Genomic DNA, 16,821 nt, shown 5'->3' with positions numbered 1-16,821 from the left:
CAGACTCCAGGGCTGAAGCAATCCTCCTGACTCAGCCTCCCAAACTGGGATGACAGGTGGAGCCTCCATACCAGGTCTCCTCAACTGTTTTCTAATGAACCCACAGTCCTGCCCGGGCCTCCGATGCGCCCAGATCCAGCTGTCCCCTCCAGTCTTGCTGTGCGACCCCCTCATCTGGTCCAAACCTTTCTTCACTTGCTCACACGCCTCTTTCCTTCCAGAGGCTCCTCCCACCCCCTCTCCAGCTCCAGCTTCTCCCTTGACCCCCTCTGGCTGGTATTAGCAAACTCCATTAAGGGACAGGTATTTGATATTCCAAATAAAATCTCCGCAGCCCCCATGAACCATCTTAACTGCTGAAATGCCCACAGGACTTGGGATTAGAAGCTCCGCAGCACATGGGAAATGAGGGGATTTTATTTAGTGTTTAGGATTTATACATGTATATGTTGGTGGGGAGAAGATGTATTTAAATCAAGTAACATAATCCACAGAGTGAGAGGCTAAAACCACCATAGGAAAAGGGTATTTGCATATATTAATCTCTTAACATCCAGAAAGGGAGAATGTGTGGGAGAAAACAGAGAGGTCGCCAGGTGGTGTTTGCTTTCGGTCCTCACCTGCCCAGTACCAGCCTCGCCCCCAGCCCCCGACACACACCTGGAGCAGGATTCACAAGGGCAGGAGCCAGTGTCTCTTTAACCCTGATCGCCCAGGCCGGTGCTTTCTGTTGAATGGACAAATGAATGGATGGATATGTGGCGGGGAGAATGGCTCTCTCCACACACATGGGGTTTAAATCACGCAGCCCTCTGACTTCTTCTCTCCACAGATCCGGAGGGGTCCTGGGGCCCAGGCCCTGCCTAGCCACTAGGGTCAGCATACCACAGATAAGGACTCAGCATGCAGGAGCCTCTACCCTGGCTGGGGAGAGGCAAACACGGGGCTGAGACACTCATGGGAGAGCCCGTGTCCGCAGCGCATTCACAAAGGCCTCCTGGAGAAGGCAGAGCAAGAGAGGGATGGAGTGGAGAGAACAAGGAGTCCCGCTGGCCGGTACAGCCCAGACCAAGGCCTGCAAGGAGGGAAAGGATTTGAGGTGTTCGGGGTGGCCACAGGGTGGGGTTGAGGCAGAAGTGAGTGCCTCGGGCAGGAGCAGGCTTCTGGGGCCTTGGGAGCCTTGGAGGAGGTTGAGTGTTATTCCAAGCACACGTGAGGGACAGTGATGACAATTTGGGAATATAGAGCTACAGAGACACGTTTCTGGAGCAAGGACAGCCGCTTCCCCAGCCAGGTGATGAGTTTAAAATATGGGAGCCCGCCCCCACCCCCACCTCTGTGCAGACTGCAGCCCATGCCTCCTCATCTCTCTCTCTCACACACACACACACACATACACACACATACACACACTACATATACATACACACACATACATATATACAAACATACACACGTGTACACACACGTACATGCATGCACACATGTACACACATACACATATACACATACATATACATACACATATGTACACACACGTACATATACAAACACATACACATACATACATACATATGTGTACACACATGCACACGCACACGTGTACACACATACACATATATATATACATACACACATGCACACGCACACACACATACATATACATGCATATATGTACACGCATACACACACGTACATATATACAAACACACATACATACACGCATACACACACAAATACACATACACACATACACGCGTGGACACACACACATACACACGTATACACACATACATATATACAAACACACATACATATATACACACATACACACATGCACACACATACACACATAAATACACGTGTGTACACACATACACATGCACACGTGTACACACATACACATACATATATACACACATGCACACGCACACATACATATATGTAAACACATACACACACGTACATATATACAAACATACATACATACACGCATACACGCATACACACAAATACACATACACACATACACGCGTGGACACACACATACACACATACACACGTGTACACACATACACACATACATATATACAAACACACATACATATATACACATACACACATGCACACACACAGACACACGTACACATGCACATACACATGCACACATACATACGTGTGCACCCCACATATGAACACACATACACACACATGCACCAGCCCCTACAGCAGGCCCGTAGCCTGGAAGGCAGGTCTCAGGAAGCCTGGCTTTTGGCTGACCTCGGCTTGGTGCCCAGGCCAGGAGAGCAGTTTCCTCTGCCTGGCAGCTCCCTGGGGTGAGTCAGAAACCAGGTGCAGCTAGCAGAGATGCCACGGGCACCTCAGACACAGGGCCAGGTTCCCCCAGGGAAAATGGGACCCTACCCCGTTCCCAGTCACCTTCAACACCAGCAGACCTCAGTCACTAGCACTTCGTGGGGCCTTGGGGTATCTGAAATCATTTCGCCCCCTCTTTAAAGATGGCGAGATTGAGGGCCAGAGAAAGTGAGTTGTCCAAAGACACAGAGCTGAGAAACAGTAGAGGCTGGATTCGAACCCCTGCCTCATCTACAGCTCACCAGTACCTGGTCCCTCCCTGCCCCATCTAGAATTTAAATTCAGTAGAGCCTCGTTCATTCAAAGCCTCCTTAATTCCAAATTCCTGAGCAGGGGGCTCTCCTGTGCACCAAATGTGGATGGGAACACAGGGTGCACTGAATAAATGAACTTCGTGATGAGAGGGTGGCTTGCTCAAGAACTTCAGGGTCACGCATGAGCCTTTGCCCAGTAAGTGTGCCATTCTCAAAGAACCTCTTTAAAGCGGCCTCAGAGGCCCTGGTCTGGTGCCACAGGGAGGTGCTGCAGTCAGTGGCACCTGAGCTGGCTGGAGAGAGCTCGGTGTCCAGCTCCCGGCTGTGCGATCCGAGGCCAGGTCTGCCCATCTCTGAATACCAGTAAGAATGGCTTCCTGCAGAGCTGTTGCGTATGAGAACAGTGTGAGGCCAGGTACGCAGTAGGTGCTCAGTCAGTCACAGCTGTCTGACAATAATTAAAAAGCATCTCTTGGATCAAACAGCCTGCATCTCAAACTTCTTTTAATTTGCACTGGTCTTTGCAGAGAAGGAGGTGCCCTCTGTTCCCGACGATTCCACCTGGCTGGGCTGGCGTGGGTCCCCTGGATTCCCCAGCGGGGGCGGGGACCCATCACTGGCTCTAGCAACGGGTACTTACTGATCCAGCACGTGCTTCAGATCAGGTTCCCTGCGGAGGGCGGGGCACACAGATAGCAGAGGCCCAGACAGACACAGCCCCGCCCTCAGCAGCTCCAGCCTCGCTATTGAGCTTGCCTGACAAGGGGCAGAGGGTGGGAGGTGTTGGAGTTGCCAGATTAAATTCAAGATGCTGAGTGTCCTTTGAATTTGAGGTAAAAACAGATTTTTAGCCTGTGTATTCCATTCCATATTTATCCCAAGTTACTCGGTACTTATCTGACATTCATATTTAACTGAGTGTGCAATATTTTTATTTTGTTTTATTGTTTTTGGAACAGGGTCTTGCTCTGTCATGCAGGCTGGAGTGCAGTGGTACGGTCTGGGCTCAGTACAACCTCTGCCTCTCGGGTTCAAGCGATTCTCCTGCCTCAGCCTCCTTAGTAGCTGGGATTATAGGTGTGTGCCACCACGACTGGCTAATTTTTGTATTTTTAGTAGAGAAGAGGTTTCTCCACATTGGCCAGGTTGGTCTCGAACTCCTGACCTCAGGTGATCCTCTCACCTCGGCCTCCTGAGTAGCTGGGATTACAGGCATGCGCCACCGCGCCTGGTCTTTCTTTTATTTTTACTGCTAGATCTTCTGTGTTTTTCGGTTACCCAGCACCTTTACAGGAGTCCTTCTACCGAACAACCAGACCCTGTGAGCTCAGGGACAAACGCAGGAACAAGCCCACAGGATAATCACACAGGGTGGTCCAGGGAGGGGCTTTGACAAGGTGACTTTGAGCTCAGACCTAATGCATGTAGAGGAAGAGAAAAGGCATCACCCCATGAGAGAGAAGGAGAAGGTTAGGAGGCCAGGGGGAGGCAAGGCAAGGAGAGAGCCAGTGACTGCAAAGGAGACCGCACTGGCCCGGAGCGAGGGAACGGAGGGCTTTGTGGAGGAGGTAGAATTAAGCCAGGCCTCGAAGGAGGAGCTGGACAGAGAGGAGGCAGCACAGAGGAGCCCCAGTTTGGGAAGAGGTAAGCCAGGCAGCAGGCCCCTGCGATACCCGCTCTCCAGACACCATCTCTCACAAGGACCTTTGGGACACAAGAAAATGCGCACAATACACTATCAAGTGAAAAACACAAGACACAAAACCGACAGCAGTTGTGGGCTGTAGAGGTTGAGCTAGACCATCCAGCCCAGCACGTAGCAGGTGCTCAATAAATGGGAGATAAATGGAATCACACTTTTCCCATTTGCAGACAGGCTCGGGGGGATCAGAGGCATCACCGAGATGTTGGCCCTTGTTTTGTGAATGAATTGCTGGAACAGACGCAAGGTTACCGTGACTCCATCCAGAAACCACTTGGTCCAGACTTTGAAGGCAATAAAACAGCAAGAAAAGACAGGCCCTGCCTCCCGGTTCCTGACAGGCACTGTCACTCTTGAGCCTGTGGTCATGAGTGCATTTGTGCGTCGTCCACCCTCCCCAGCCCCCACAGCCTGCTGAGTCTGCGAGCCTCCAGCCAAGTAGGAGGGATCAGTTCTGCAGCTTCCGACACTTAGCCCATGTCCTCTCAGCCCACTGGGCCCACAGTGGGTGAAAAATCCTGGCTCATCAAGCAGAGGCCAAGGACTCTGAGAAGAGGCCTGCCTGGTGGCCTCCCAGATGGACCAGAGGTCCTACTCACTGGTCTCCTCCTGTGTGCCCCTGGTAAGTGGCTTCCTGTCTCTGAATCTCAGAGTGAGACTTCATCTCAAAAAAAATAATAATAATAAAATAAAATTTAAAAATAAAAATAAAATATAAAACGGGGATGGATTCGAGTGACATCATCCTTCATTCATTCACAAAGGTTTGGAGAGAATCTGTTCCCTGCCAGGCTCCACGCTGGGGGTGTGAGGCTCCAGAAGGAAGTTCTTGGACTCCTGGCTGATGCTTTCACACAGAGGTGGCAGGTGATCCCAGGGCAGAGGGGGCTGTGGAGATGTCCCAGTCAGTGCCTAGAAAGAGAAAACTCGAAGTCCCTGCGTGGCTGTCAGCAGAGGGTGCCTGGCACCAGCTCCCTCCTAATGAAAGGACCCCCAACCTAGACAGGCCCTTCTCAGTCCCTCCGGCTTCTAGGGCTTTTATTACTAGTAATCACACACGGGTGACGTTTAAATGAGCCCTTGCCATGCATCAGCCTCTGTGCTTCGAGGGGTTCACGTGCGCAGACCATGGCTGGCCCTGCACCTCCAGCTGCAGCAGACACAGCCTCTGTCGGCGCAGTCAGAACAGGGTGCTGGTGACTCCTGGGACCTCTTCTAAGGGGAGGTGGGTTTGAGGCACAGGCTGGAGACCAGGGCAGACCGGGCCCCTTCCCACTGCATCCCCACCCTATCAGACCACCAGTGCCCCACAGGACGCCCAGCCCTGCCCCTTCCCTTTACAGAAAGAGAAGCCGAGTCCCCTAAAGGAGACTCCTGCTCCAGTGCTCTTCCCAAACTGCTCTGGCCACCCTCAGACCACCCCCTGCTCTCCTCTCTACAGTTACCCCTCCTGCTCCCAATCTGCCCCTCCTCACCTCCAGTGAGGGCGGGATCTCCAGGGTGAACCCGTTCAAACCCAGTAAAGCCTCTCCACAGCCAGCCCAAGGTGCTCCCAGACCCAGGACTGGGGCGGGTGTGCACGGTGCAGCTGTGGACGTGGAGAAAGAGGAGCCCAAAGCTCTGCTCTGAGGCCAGGCCTGAGACCTGGACGCCCAGAGCCTCTCTAGGTCCACCTAGGGGTGCCGGGTCTGTGGAAGTGGAGGCTGAGCACTGCGGCCTCTCACTCCCACCCGCCGTCCCACCTCTGCCCTGAAGTGTCCTGTTTGGTGGAATATCAGGTGTCACCGTGCGCCTGATGCACTGTGTGCCCTGGGGTGGTGACAGGGAGGGGATCACCTGGCCAAAGGAGACCCCCAAAGCCTGGGGAAGGAGCCTGCTGCAGCTCCAATGAGGCGGGATCCCCGGGGTGAACTCGTGACCTTGAGCATGACCTTGAACGTGAGGACACCACGTGACTTTGGGCTGCTGCTCCTTTCAATGCCAGATGTGCCCCTATTCCTGGGCCCCTTTCTCTCCCCCAGTCCCTTCCTGCCACACACACTCCTAGTTCTCCACCTCGTTCCCCTCTAAATGATGGGGACTAGGTAACCAGACATGACACCACAGCCACTGGACCCCTCACATCATGAACGTGAAGCCGGGCAGGTCTGGGCTTGGCCACCCATTCCCTGACTCTCTGCCTGTGTGACCTTGTGCAGGTCACTTGCCCTCGCTGAGCCTCAGCTTTCTTACCTGTAAAATGAAGGAAGATGCACTCAGCGAGGATGAACTCTGGTCCCCCCATGCAGATGCCACGTCGATATCACCATGCGGCTGAGGCAGCTCCCGAGGAATGGGGAGGACTCGGCCTCTGCCCTGGTCCCAGCTGGGTCTGCAGCTGCCGGTGTCCACCTGTGGTCCTCAAAGTGTGGTCCTCCTGCCCAGCAGCATTGACCTTGCCCAGGAACTTGTTAGAAATTTGGATTCTTGGCTGGGTGCAGTGGCTCATGCATGCCTGTAATCCCAGCACTATGGGAGGCCAAGGCAGGTGGATCACCTGAGGTCAGGGGTTCAAGACCAGCCTGACCAACATGGAGAAACCCCATCTCTACTAAAAATACAAAATTAGCAGGTGTTGTGGCACATGCCTGTAATCCCAGTTACTCAGGAGGCTGAGGGAGGAGAATCGCTTGAACCCAGGAGACAGAGGTTGCAGTGAGCCAAGATCATGCCACTGCACTCCAGCCTGGGCAACAAGAGCAAAACTCCATCTCAAAAAAAAAAAAAAAAAAAGGGAAAAGAAATTCAGATTCTCTGGCCTGGCCCATCCTGTGAATCAGAGCCCCTGGGGTATGACCGGACACCTGCGTTTTCACAAGGTGAGCTCCAGGGGCCCCTTGCAGGCACTGGTGAAACCCAGGAGATCCTGGGGGGTGGCAGCCCCTTTGTGCCCACCTTGCTCCCATCCCAGGGCCTAGTCCTCCCACTTCTCCAGTCAGCTCTGCACTAAACACTAGACAATGGCCCCTCAGTGCGGCACCTCATGTGCTAGTCAAAAACTGGGGGGCCCATGTTTTCCAAATGTGGTCCCCAGAGTCCCCGCACCAGGCCACCGGGGAGTCTGACCAACATGTGCTAGTCAAAAACTTGGGGGGCCCCTGAGTGCCCCCCAAACCTGCTGAGCATGGCTCCCCAGGAAGTTGCTTTGGGGGCACCCACAATTCCCAGAACAGGGGGGTAGAAAATGGAGGGCACAGGCCAAGCCAGGCCCTGGGGAGGAGAGGGAGGAAAAGGAAGTCAGGAAAGATTCCCCAGCACCAGGACGGGCCCCGCTGCCCCCCAGAGTCATCACAAGCCAGGGGACCTTGGCTGCAGGGGTCCGGGAGCCCTTGGCAGTCCAACGTCGTGCAGACACCGTTTGAGGGGCTAAACATAAGCAAGGACGAAACGTTATGAAATAATAAGACCGGGCGCGGTGGCTCAAGCATGTAATCCCAGCACTTTGGGAGGCCGAAGCGGGCAGATCACTTGAGGTCAGGAGATTGAGACCATCCTGGCCAACACGGCAAAACCCATCTCTACTAAAAATACTACTCGGGAGGCTGGGTCAGAGGTTGCAGAGAGCTGAGATTGCGCCACTGCATTCCAGCCTGGCGACAGAGTCTCAAAAAAAAAAGGAAGAAATGTTTTGAAATAATCATCATATTCCCTGCTCTAGCCCACCACAGAACCCTGAAAAGTAAGGGACGGCGGCCAATGCAGCGACAATCCAGGTGCCTGCAGCTATGTGACCCCAAGGCCTAGCTTGCCCCATCCCCCACCCTTCACTTAATTCCGAATACCTTTTCTCCTGTCAGCTGCAAGTGAGTGGGCTTCAAAGTCAGACAGCCGCTCCCGTGACCCTTTGGGTGGAGGGCAGGGGTGGGCCCAGCTTCTGTGTGTTCTGTGTGGTGGGCCTGGAGGCCGAGATGAACGGCCACAGCCAGCCATGCCCCGGGCCTGCAACAAGAGGGAGGGAGGGAGCCCGGCCTGCCAGTCACCGCTCCGCACCTAGGCCCTCCCAGGTTGGAACAGACCAGCAGCTGGAGGGTCCCATGCCACCGCCCTGAAAGGAGGATACCCAAGGCACCTGGAGAGCCTTGGGCTGGGGAGCTCGAGGCGGGATGAGCCAGAGCTCCAGGAGCAGAAGCCCGAACTCACCTGAGCTAAAAGTCATGTTACGATGATATCGTAGGTCAACCTCACTTTCTTTGCAAAGAGGATGGTCTGGTATCATGTGTTCCTCCAGGCAGCGATTTACAGAAAGCTGCCTCGACGGCCACAGTGTACTTCCTCACTTTCACCTCTATCTCGGATTCTGTCGCAGAATATGGCGAGGTCTCACAGGACTGCAAGCTTCAGACAGGTTTGAGGGGACAGTAGTGGGGGTTTACAAGGATGAGCTGGCCGCATCCGAACCCCTCCTGCCAAATGTGTCCTTACCCACAGCTTCCTTTCCCATCAGAACAAACGTTAACAAAATAAGAGTCAAATATGATTCCTGATCCATGGGTTAGGGAAACCGATGCCACCCACAGGTCCGCGTGCTGCCTCTTCCCGACCCAGCCCTTCCAGTGGCGCCTTCTTCTGTTATTTGCTTTCCATCTTTCTTTAAACGCATTCCCTGCCATTACTTAAGTAGACACCTCCATAAGGGAACTTTATGTGACCGTGTTAGATGGGAAAACACTAAGATCACGGGCCATAAATAGGTAAAAGTAAAAATAAATTACAATTAGAACAAGCAGTGTTAGGAAATTCTAGCTGGCTATTGTCGCCTGCCAACGGCCCGTTGATAGAAAAGGGTTGGGACGTGGTGTTCCTCCCCCTCAGGGACCCAGGGCACTGAGCCCGAGAAGGGAGTCACCTTTGTGTGGTGTGAGGGATCACACCACTCTCTCCGAGGTCACCAGGGGTGCACACCCCACACTGGGGAAACCCAAGCCAGCGAACCAGGGGCAGTGCTCCTTTCGAGGTGAGGGCCAGATGGCATCTAATGCTGATGGGCACTATCATGACCTCCTCAGCATGAAACAGGTACCTCCCTGGTCCTCTTTCCAGGAGAGGATTCGGAAATCCTCTGGACAGGCCTGACTCATGTCCTCCTGCTGGAACGGGCTGACCACAGCCCTCCGCCCTGTGCTCCTGGACCAGCCGGTCCGCTCCCCACAAATGCGCCACATGCCACACTTTCTCCAGAGCCTCTCCCCTGGCATTCCCTCCTGGCCTGGTACGTCTCAGTCAACCCCACCTGCCTTCCAGGTTCCCTCTTTCAGCCCTCGGTGGCCTCTCTGAGGCAGGACACCGTCCCACTAAGGATCATGATGTCTGTAGCGCTGTCCTGCCATTCGGGACCTCTCGAAAGCGGAACCCCGCTGACCACCCTCTCGATTTGTAAGTGGAGCCGCAGAGTTGGATCACAATCACCCCCTGTGCTAATATTTTCTTTTATGAGAAATGCGATTATAAGTCTTAGAAAGGGATGTGTGAATTAAAACGGGCAGTCATGCAGAACAAGGGGGAGGGGATGCAGGAGGGGCCAGGACGTCCCCACCTAGTCTCACCTGCAGCAGGACTGGCTCCTCCGTCACTTCCCCACAGCACGGGGCCTGGGCAGCCCTTATTCCGCACTGTCTGGCAGTATTGGGGGCACAGACACACAGGCTGGTGGCGTATGTCACAGGTGGCAAATCCATCCGTGGCCTCAGGACTACCTTCGTGCAGTGGAGACAGGAAGGCCTCTGTCCACACAGGTGGTCCCAGCTGGGCTGTGACCCGCTCTTGCCGCCCATCCCTCCCCCTGACCTCACAGCTTCCTGGGTCACCTTCTAGGGTCAGCAGAGCAGCCTGGATGCACTCAGAAGCCCCAGGGGACTGAGGCCACACTCTCCAAGACCCAAGCGCACCTCCCTGCAGCATGTGAGGAGTGCTGGGTGGGGAGAAGGTGACACAAGGAAGCTCAGAGACACCACCGGGTCCTGGGCACTCGTCCCAGACTATGGGGAGAGTCCACCTTGGCTCCAGCTGGCAGAATCAGTTAGGAGATGAGAATCAGCCCTTGGCAGTGGCTCAGCCAGGGCCCAGCGAGGGGCTCTGGGCAGACTCCGGGCATGTCTGAGGCTGGAGGGGCAGCCCCCAAGCATCCCACCACACCTACCCCACTCCCCTCCCACCTTGACTCTTCTTGGCCTTAGCCCCAAGGCCATGTCCTAGCAAGAGAGACAGGAAGCCCCCGCCCCAAGGGGCTCTCCAGGACAGAATGCCTGAAAAATCAGGGCAATCTCCACAAACACACACAGAAACAGAAAACCGGCTTCCCAAACATCCCAGGGCTCCATGCTAACATGGAGATGGGGAGGGCCACGGGTGGGGCAGGGGTTTTAACGCTGCCCAGACCCGGGTGCGCGTCTCAGTGCCACCCCATGCCGGCTGTGTGGCTTTCGGCAAGTGACATCCCTTCTGTGAGCCTATTTCTGCATTTGCCAAATAGGCCAGATAGCACTGAGCAAGCACAGGTTTTCTGGGAATTTTCATACCTTTGTATGGAGAGTGCACAATACCGGGGAGGTATGGATGGAACGTGTATAGGTGGTACAATTATCACTGTTACTGTTACAATTTACAGACAGGATCTTGCTCTGACACTCAGGCTGGAGGGCAGCGGTACCATCACAGCTCACTGCAGCCTCAGCCTCCTGAGTTCAAGTGATCCTCCCACCTCAGCCTCCCAAAGTGCCGGGATTACGGGCACGAGCCACCATGCCCAGCTTGCACTGATCATTACTGAATATCATGTACATATATGTACTGGCAGGTGTTAAACATATAAGAAACTTTTAAGTAAAGAAACTTAAAATGGAGAATTTCTGAGTTAGTTCAATTTAATCTATAGATGAGAAGAGATGGACAGTTCTGTTTCAGTTCAGCTCCTGGACCAGGACCTGTCTGCCCACCCTCATGAGGCAGACGCATCTCTCCATCCTGGCACCGCCCAGGCACCACCCCCTCCCAGGAGATGGCTCCTGCCACATCCCCCTGTGGCCCTAACCAGGGACATTTCTTTTTTCTTTTCTTATTTTTCTTTTTTCTGAGACAGAGTCTTGCCCCATCACCCAGGCTGGAGTGCAGTGGCGTGATCTCAGCTCATGCAACCTCCGCCTCCCAGATTCAAGCAATTCTCCTGCCTCAGCCTCCCGAGTAGCTGGGATTACAGGCACGCACCACCACACCTAGCTAATTTTGTATATCTTTAGTAGAGACGGGTTTCACCTTGTTGGCCTGGCTGGTCTCGAATTCTTGACCTCATGATCCACCTGCCTTGGCCTCCCAAAGTGCTGGGATTACAGTCATGAGCCATCGAACCCGGCCTCTTTTTTTTTTTTTAACACAGAGTCTCGCTCTGTCGCCCAGGCTGGAGTGCAGTGGCACAATCTCCGCTCACTGCAACTTTGCCTCCTGGGTTCAAGTAATTCTCCTGCCTCAGCCTCCCAAGTAGCTGGGATTACAGGCACCCACCACCATGCCAGGCTAATTTTTGTGTTTTTAGTAGAGCAGAGTTTCACCATGTTGGCCAGGCTAGTCTAGAACTCTTGACCTCAGGTGATCCACCTGCCTCAGCCTCCCAGAGTGCTGGGATTACAGGCGTGAGCCACCTCGCCTGGCCTGTTTTTTCATTTGTGAAGATGCAGGGCTGCTGTGAGGACTGGGCAGAAGGCACCTGGCACATAGCAGGTCCTCACTGTGGGCAGCGCCCCCAAGCCCCAGAGACAAGCCCCGACAGCACAATCCTGGCTCCCTGGCCCCGCAGGAGAGGCCTGGGAGGTCAAAGGGGCAGGTGGGAAATTTAAGCCCGAGATAAATGGCCATTCCGCAGCTGGCCAAAAAGATTCTGGGAACCAGAGCATCACTGGGAAAGGAGATGTGGGGACCGTGCCCGGGGGAGAGACCAGGGGGTTCTAGATCCAGCCCTGCCCCCACGCAGTCACCTCACCGGCTGCGAATGACCCCAAGTGGTGCGATGTAGATGTCCAAAGTGAGAAGCTAGGCTTGTGCAAGGCAGTGTGGAGTTATCTGGGACTTTGATCCCTTACCACACGTGGCTCCCGGAATGGGACAAGTGGCTGGCCCTGCTGCAGAGCATACTGAGGAGCCTGAGGGACCCACTTCAGGCCACCAGCTCTTTGTGCAAATCTTGGTTTTCTGGTGCTTGGTTGGCTGGAAGAAGGGTGTAGCCAGATTGTGGGTTTGGTCTTTGCTCCCTTAGCCCCACCCACTAGATGGGGGAGATGGCGGAGAGAGACCCAGGAGGGTGCCCAGGGCAGCAAGAGGAGATTCGCTCAGGTACCACAAACCCCTGGTCCCTGGGGCACACCTCTCTGCTAAGAGATTGGCAACCAGAACCAACAGTTTTTGAGGCAGCACACCTGGTGGAGGTGGGGGGAGTGGAGTGGCCAGATGCAGGCCCAGGCAGGCAGGGACACGCGGAGGCTGGGCTGGGCCGGGCTGGGGTCCAAGGCAGGGCCTCCCGGGGAAGCTGCAGTCACCCATCCATCACTTATTTATCCATCAAATATGTACCGATGCATGGCCTGGGTGCCGAGACAGCCCCGACCCATCAGACACAGCCCTGCCCTCCTGGGGCCCGCCAAGAGGTCAGCCCATAAACAGGGAATCTGGGTCACTCAGGCCCGGTGGGCTGCAGGAGGGCTTCGAGGACTTCGAGTCCTCCTCTCTGCAAGCCCCTGGGGGGTTCTGAGCCAGCAAGAGATGGGATTTGACTTGCATTTTAAAAAGGGTCTTTTGGCTTCTGTGTGGAGAAGGTGAAGCTGGGATACTGGGGAACCGCTTCATTCTTACAGGGGAGTGAGGGTGGCCGGGCGCTGGGTCCCAGCACCCCTGGAAAGGGGCTGGGGCCGTGTGTGTGTGTGTGTGTGTGTGTGTGTTTTCATTTTGTTTTTTTTGTTTTTTTTTTTTCTGAGATGGCTCTGTCGCACAGCCTGGAGTGTACTGGTGTGATCTCGGCTCACTGCAACCTCCACCTCCCAGGTTCAAACAATTCTCCTGCCTCAGCCTCCTGAGTAGCTAGAATTACAAACTCGCACCACCACGTGTGGTAGAGACAGGGTTTCATATGTTGGCCAGGCTGGTCTCGAACTCCTCACCTCATGATCCACCCGCCTCAGTCTCCCAAAGTGCTAGGATTACAGGTGTGAGCCACCATGCCTGGCCTCAAGTGTGTTTTAAAGTGAGAGTTCACACGATCGCTGGTCTAGCTGTGATTGCGCCACCGTACCCCAGCCTGGGTGACAGAGTGAGACCCTGTCTCAAAAAGAAAAAAAAAGAAAAGCACCCATTATGGGATGTAACAAGGAGATGGGAGTAAGGGTCACTCCAGGAGCTTGGGTCAGAGGAAGCAGAGCACACGGTTTCCATTTGCTGTGGGAGGAGCGGGTTTAGTGTTTCACAGTGGGGCAGATGGGGTTTGGGAAACATGAAGTGTGAGGATGGAGGAGCCCATGCCCTGGGAGTGCAGGCCTGGAGGTGGCAGCGGGGTGGGGGGAGCTGGACTTCGGGGAGGAATCTGGGACTCAGGCCCTGGGATGGAAGAGCTCTCCTAGGAAGAGGGCAGGCAGGCAGGTTACCAGGGACAAGAGGAGCACTTGAGAGACAGGGAGGCAAAGCCATGTCCTGGGGCCAAGAGAAGGGCATGTTCACAGACAGAGGGAGCGAGCAGCCACCTCCGAGGCTGCTGGCAGGTGGAGGACTGTGGTGGTCACTGCTGACCTTGGCAAGGGCTGTGTGGGTGGAAGGGCAGGCCTGGAAGCCCAACTTCGGTGGGCCTAGGGGATGACAGGGATGCAGGGAGGAGGGGTGGAGAGAGAGCACAGAGACCACCCTTCCAAGGGAATGTGCTAGAAGGGGATCAAATAAGCACAGCGGAAGCTAAGGGATCGTGGGGTCAGAGGGTGGCTTCTTAAAGTCTGGGGGCATCCCTGCATGTTTGTTGCATGCTCATGGGGTTGGCCCAGGAAAGGAAACAGCCGGTGATGCAGGAGAGATGGGGCCGTGGTGGAGGGAAGCCTCGGGAAGGTGGAAGAGGAAGTGGGGCGCATGGGGCCCAGGCAAGGATGACAACTGATGGGCAGGAGAGGAGGGACGGCATGGGCTGATGCACATGAGGGGAGGGACAGTCACCCAGGGGATCACCCAGGGAGGCTGGTGAGTGCAGGGCCAGGAACGCCTCTGATTGCCTCTGTTTGCAGTGAAGCTCATGCCTGTAATCCCAGCATTTTGGGAAGCCAAGGCAGGAGGATCTCTTGAGCTCAGGAGTTTGAGGCCAGCCTGCACAACAGGGTGAGACCCCGTCTCTACAAAAAAGAAAAAAGTTAGCCAGGCATGGTGGTGTGGACCTGTAGTCCCAGCTACTCAGGAGGATGAGGAGGGAAGATCACTTTAGCCCAGGAGTTTGAGGCTGCAGTGAGCCATGGTCACACCACTGCACTCCAGCCTCAGCAACATGGCAAGATCCTGCCTCAAAAAAAAAAAAGCAACCTATCATCTGAGAGTGAGCCGAGGGCTGAGGGAGGTGGAGTATTGGAGGTTTGGGGAGAGAAAGAAGCTGTGGTCTAGGAGACAGGGGCTGCAAGCTGACCAGCGGGACCCGGGATTGCTGGACAGCACGGATTGTTTGCTGGAGGTCTAGGTCATGAGATAAAGTCGGTTGTGCCATCAGGCGGCTTTGTCCAGGCAGGTTCTGCTGCTTGGATATCAGACAGCAACAAGCAGCACCATGACTCAATGGGGACTAGGGTTCTCCAGGTGGATGGAGGAGGGGGAGGGCAGGGTGACCGAGGGCGTCTGCAGCAGACAATGAGGTTGGAACCTGAGTAAGCAGAGGACACGGGAGGGGAAGGACAAGGAATGTGCCCCGGTGGCAGACGGCAAGAGGCAAAACATGATGGGAGTTCAGGGCACAGAGGGAACGTGTGTAAAGACAAGAGGCGGTGCTCAGAGCGGACGCTTTAGGCGGAAACGGCGGATGGGAGGGTGCTACTGACTGAGCCAGGACGCAGGTGTACCATGGAAGGGGCCATTGAGGTAGGGGCTGATGGTGTGGGGGAGGAGGCGAAGAAGATTTCAGACCAGATGTAGGGGCTCACACCTGTAATCTCAGCACTTTGGGAGGCCGAGACTAGAGGATCACTTGAGTTCAAGAGTTTGGGACCAGCCTGGACAACATAGTAAGACCTTGTTCTTACAAAAAATACAAAAATTAGCTGGTTGTGTTGGTATGTGCCTGTGGTCCCAGCTACTTGGGAGCCTGAGGTAGGAGGATTGCTTGAGCCCAGGAAGTCGAGGTGGCAGTGTGCTGTGATCATGCCACTGCACTCCAGCCTGAGTGACAGAGTAAGAAAGAAAGAATGAAGAAAAGAAAGAAAGAAAGAGAAAGAAGAAAAGAAAGAGAGAAAGATAGAAGAAAGAAAGAAAACAAAAAGAAAGGAAAGAAAGAAAGAGAGAGAGAGAGAGAAAGAAAGAAGAAAAGAAAGAAAGAGAGAGAGGGAGGGAGGGAGGGAGGGGATGATGGCCGGGTACAGTGGCTTACACCTATAATCCCAGCATTTTGGAAGGCCTAGGCAGGCGGATCACCTGAGGTCGAGAGTTCCAGACGAGACCAGCCTGACTAACATGGAGAAACCCTATCTCTACTAAAAATTCCAAAAATTAGCCAGGCATGGTGGTGCACGCCTATGATCCCAGCTACTTGGGAGGGTGAAGCAGCAGAATCACTCGAACCTGGGAGGCGGAGGTTGCAGTGAGCCAAGTTCATGCCATTGCACTCCAGTCTGGGCAACAAGAACGAAACTCTGTGAGAGAAAGAAGGAAGGATGGAAGGAAGGAAGGAAGGAAGGAAGGAAGGAAGGAAGGAAGGAAGGAAGGAAGGAAAAGAGGGAGGGAGGGAGGGAGGGAGGGAGGGAAGAAGGAAGGAAGGAAGGAAGGAAGGAAGGAAGGAAGGAAGGGAGGGAGGGAGGGAGGGAGGGAGGGAGGGAGGGAGGGAGGGAGGGAGGGAGGGAGGGAGGGAAGAAGGAAGGAAGGAAGGAAGGAAGGAAGGAAGGAAGGAAGGAAGGAAGGAAGGAAGGAAGGAAGGAAGGAAGGAAGGAAGGTTGGTTCAGGGAACCAAGAGGTAAGGCCAGGGTGAGGGAAGGACATGGCCAAGGGGAGACTGGGGAGAGCCCATCACAGGGGTCTCAGCCTTTTCTCAAGGGCAGTGTCTGTTCCCAGGGGCTGGCTCTTCTGTCCCCCTAAGCCAGGGCATGATGGCTTCCGGCACAAAATAAACATACCACATAACTTGCCGTCATAACCATTTTACATGTAGTCCAGTGGCATTAAGAGCGTGCGTGCGGTTGTGCACCCATTGACACCGTCATCTCCTGAAAGTCTTCATCTTTACAGCATGAGATTCTGTCTCCA

The 16,821-nt window shown here is 54.5% G+C and overlaps 1 long non-coding RNA gene across 2 annotated transcripts; it reads right to left on the bottom strand.

Annotated features, from left to right (window-relative positions):
• Window positions 1-399: 399 nt before the first annotated feature.
• Window positions 400-10,278, bottom strand: LOC103795236 (uncharacterized). 2 transcript variants are annotated; one of them, XR_013519449.1, is made up of 5 exons: window positions 9,915-10,278; window positions 8,512-8,706; window positions 8,154-8,310; window positions 6,565-7,737; window positions 400-5,244 (listed from the first exon to the last, which is right to left on the bottom strand). It is a non-coding gene; the product is annotated as an uncharacterized LOC103795236 (long non-coding RNA). The 2 variants fall into 2 exon arrangements; XR_013519450.1 differs by having other exon boundaries at window positions 6,565-6,778.
• Window positions 10,279-16,821: the final 6,543 nt, after the last annotated feature.

This window comes from Callithrix jacchus, chromosome 1 (assembly GCF_049354715.1).
Source record: "Callithrix jacchus isolate 240 chromosome 1, calJac240_pri, whole genome shotgun sequence".
Lineage (NCBI taxonomy): Eukaryota > Metazoa > Chordata > Mammalia > Primates > Cebidae > Callithrix > Callithrix jacchus.
This window is presented reverse-complemented; position numbering and strand designations above follow the sequence as displayed.